Source organism: Triticum aestivum, chromosome 7A, assembly GCF_018294505.1.
Source record: "Triticum aestivum cultivar Chinese Spring chromosome 7A, IWGSC CS RefSeq v2.1, whole genome shotgun sequence".
Taxonomy (NCBI): Eukaryota; Viridiplantae; Streptophyta; class Magnoliopsida; order Poales; family Poaceae; genus Triticum; species Triticum aestivum.
In genome coordinates, this window is record NC_057812.1 from 286,169,560 (window position 1) to 286,173,183 (window position 3,624).

A 3,624-nucleotide genomic window follows, 5' to 3' on the forward strand; every position below is an offset into this window, starting at 1 on the left:
GATTTTGGGCGGAAAATGATGATTTTGAGGTCAAAATTGATGAGATTTCATGGGTGAAAGATGGGGAAACTTGGGGAGATGCTAGATCCACTTGAAACCAAGCAAATCCATGGATCAAAATCAACAAAACTTCCTCAAACCAACAAATCACAAAAAAAAATTGGGGCTATTTTTGGTGGGGATTTTCGAAATTGGGGAAGAACACAACAAAATTAGGCTAGAAAACGAAGAGGGTAGGCTCCGAAATCGTGATCAGCATGGCTCATGATACCAAGATGATGTAGGGTAGTAACCCTATAGCCCGATCTTTCACGATAGGAGCGGAATCCCGCGAAGAACACGAAGAACACAAGGTGGAAATAGAGGGAAAACACAAGGGGAACACAAGAGAAACACTAGACCAACAAGAATAAGTCACACATGTGCTAGATCCTCGAATACATACGAGAATATACACGATCCACAGACAACTAAGGACGATACAAGGGTAGCCGGTCTTCTCCATGAGGAGGTCTTGAGTTCTTCCCTAAAAGGGGTCTTGAATCCGCTTGGAGGATCTTCTCCGGTGGAGGCTCGAATCTCCGTGGAGAAGGTAACCAAGTGGATGAGCAAAGCTCACACACAAACATGAGCTAAACCTTTGCTAACCCTAGCTAGAAGGAATAGGAGGTCTATATATAGTCTTAGTGCAAAAGAGGGGGCGAAGGGGTACATGGGCTGCGGCCCAACACATGGCAGCGCACAGGCGTCGGACGTCCGGGGGTCACCGGTCATCCGGAGGCTCATGAGGGTCCGGACGTCCGGTGCCTGTCGGACGTCCGTAGATTCGGCTTGGGTGGTCTTCTGTCGGACGTCCGGTTGGGGTTGGACGTTCGAGCGTCGGTCATCCGTGGGGCGTCGGATGTCCGTAGGTTTTGGCTCGATTGTGGAAGCGTCGGTCGTCCGGAGGGGGCCGGACGTCTGGAGCCTGGAGGTTGTTGGACGTCCGGGGTTCGTCGATCGTCCGGAGCCTAGGGACTGTGAGCAATACTTCTTCTTGTGTCTTCGTTTCCAGGCTTTCCTCGCGGATGGTGTAGTTGTTCCTTGGCGCTTGCACTCCTCGTCGTTCGTAGTGTTTCGACTATATCTATGCATGCACACAAGTCGAGTGTCAAGTAGTATACCCTCCTCGAAGAGCTCAAGTGAGCACGTGTAAAGGAGATGATTCACCTTTGTGTATGTGAAGTAGAGGTCGCACGTGTCACTTGCCAAATGGACTCTTGACATGGTGATGTCTGTAGGATGCTCCGCATCACAGCTCCAGTAGCTCATCACTCATCGTACCAACTGGATTGGAACAAGGCGGCAGCTGGGAGGCAGGGAGAATGGGAGACTGATTTTGTAGAGAATGGGAGAGTGTTGTTGTACTACCAGAGGGGTGAGGCTCACTTTGGTGAATCGAACACGCCACCGGGACTCTTGTGTCATCTCACGCGCAGCATATTGTCATGTAAATTCAATGTGAGGACATGATGAATAATTTGACCAACGTATACTAGTACTACTGTACTACTTACTAGCCGTACAACAACTACTTACTAGTTACTACTACCTCTGTCCTGGTTTATTGGTCCCCTTCGTATTTAGTGTCACACTTTGACCATAGGTTTAACTAACAAAACATCAATGCATGTCACCGAAAATTATACCATTGGGAACTATGTTCATATACAAATCCAATGATATAATTTTTTGTGACATGCATTAACATTTAGTTAGTTAAATTTATGGTCAAAATTTGACTCAAATTACGAAGGGGACAAATAAACCAGTAGCGCAATATATGGTATAGAGGACTACTAGTACTACAAATTTAGAAATGGAGTACAAAGTTACAAGGCTGTGCGACAGACTTTGTAGGCTACATGAGTAATACAAAATATAATTCCCGTTGGACAACATTTTCACCAACAAGTACGCACCTGAAGCCTAATCGATATACATGGCTTCTGCACAACATCTCCATCATCATTATCAGTACATTCTACGCAGGTGAGTTATGCACTTGATCCTAGAAAGGTATCTATCCTTCAAAGTAACTACAGTACATAATATCCAACAAAAGAGGGTCATGCTATAGCAGCAGGATACATGGCTAAGTCTAGATATCACTATGAATCGAGTTGTGCATATTTGTTGTTGCCATGAACCACATCGCCACATGTTGGGTTTGCAAAAGCCATTCATCGCTTGTAAGCTTGATGCCTTTCACACACTCAAGATCATCTGGAAACAAGCTGTGTCGACGAATCTCTGGATATGGTAATTCATGAAACCCATGGTACGATGTGTAAACATAGTTACCCTTGGAGAATGGAAGTTTCATAGCACGGTAATCATCGCTGGTGGTATGATCGATGATTGGTGTAGGTGAGCACGACACCTACGGGACCGCATGGATCCCTTCTATGGTTTGGCAGGGAAGAGGCGTGGTGCAAAGAGCGGATCTAACGGTTAACACAATGGATTTTTACCCAGGTTTGGGCCGCTGAGAAGCGTAAAACCCTAGTCCTGCTTGAGTGTATATCTTGTGTTCTTGAGCTTCGGCTCACCGCTATGCATGCAAGATGGGCCGAGAGGTTCAAAAGTCCGAAGCCTCCTCCAGTACGTCGTGGGCCTCCTTTTATATGCCCAAGGGGCTGCCACAGTGGCACACAAGAGGTGTAAAGTAGCTACAGTGCCTATGTTTATCACCAGCGTCTTAGGACAAAACACATTAAATGTGTTGCTTACGTGCTCCTCTACTTTATCGAGGACAGGAGTAGAACCCGTCCCGTCCGTCGCCGCCCCGCTCCGTCTTGACATGCGTCCACGCTGGCAAGGCATGCAGTGCCAAGTTGGCTGGCCAGCTGCCGCGCTGGAGAGGTGGCAGGATCTTCACGAGGATCTGCATTCCACCACACAGGAGCTTGCTAGGCTGGCTGGCCGGCCACTGCACTGGAGTGGTGACAGGGTGGCGGAGTCTTGCCGCGGTCTTGTTAGTGCCCTGCAAGCCGTCCCGACAAGGATCTTGCCGGGGTTGCTCAAGTTGTCCCGGCAAGGATCTTGCCGGGGGTGGCGCAAGCTATCCCGGCAAGGATTTTGCCGGGGTCCAACTCGTCCTCTGTTCTCTGGATTGTCCACTTCTCTTCGCCTTGTATCTCATTTTTATCCTTGATTGAGTTCTTCATGCCTCGCCGCGCGTGGGGTTACGACTGCTCGTGCACAAGTATGGGTGCTAAAGGGCCCAAACTTTAGTACACCGACAGCAGCCCCCCGGCCTGGGCCACGCACGAGCGCGGAGAGTCATTGGGCCAGGCCCAAACAGTGTGCGGGTACGCATGGTAGGGTATAACTGCTATAATCTTCTCATCTGTTGCGCTTCCCCATGATTTATATTGAGTGCGCTGCATGGGGGTCGTGCGTGGAACGGTTGCAGCATGCCTGTGCCTGCGCCAATGCCTTCACGTCGAACAGTGAAGAGGCAGCTCCGTGCCTTCCCCATAAAAAGAGGAATCCGCAGGGGCACTGCTCATTTACCCCTTTTGCCCATTCCAATCTAGGAAACCGCCGTCTCCTTCTTCTTCCTCAAGCCCAATCCGGAGC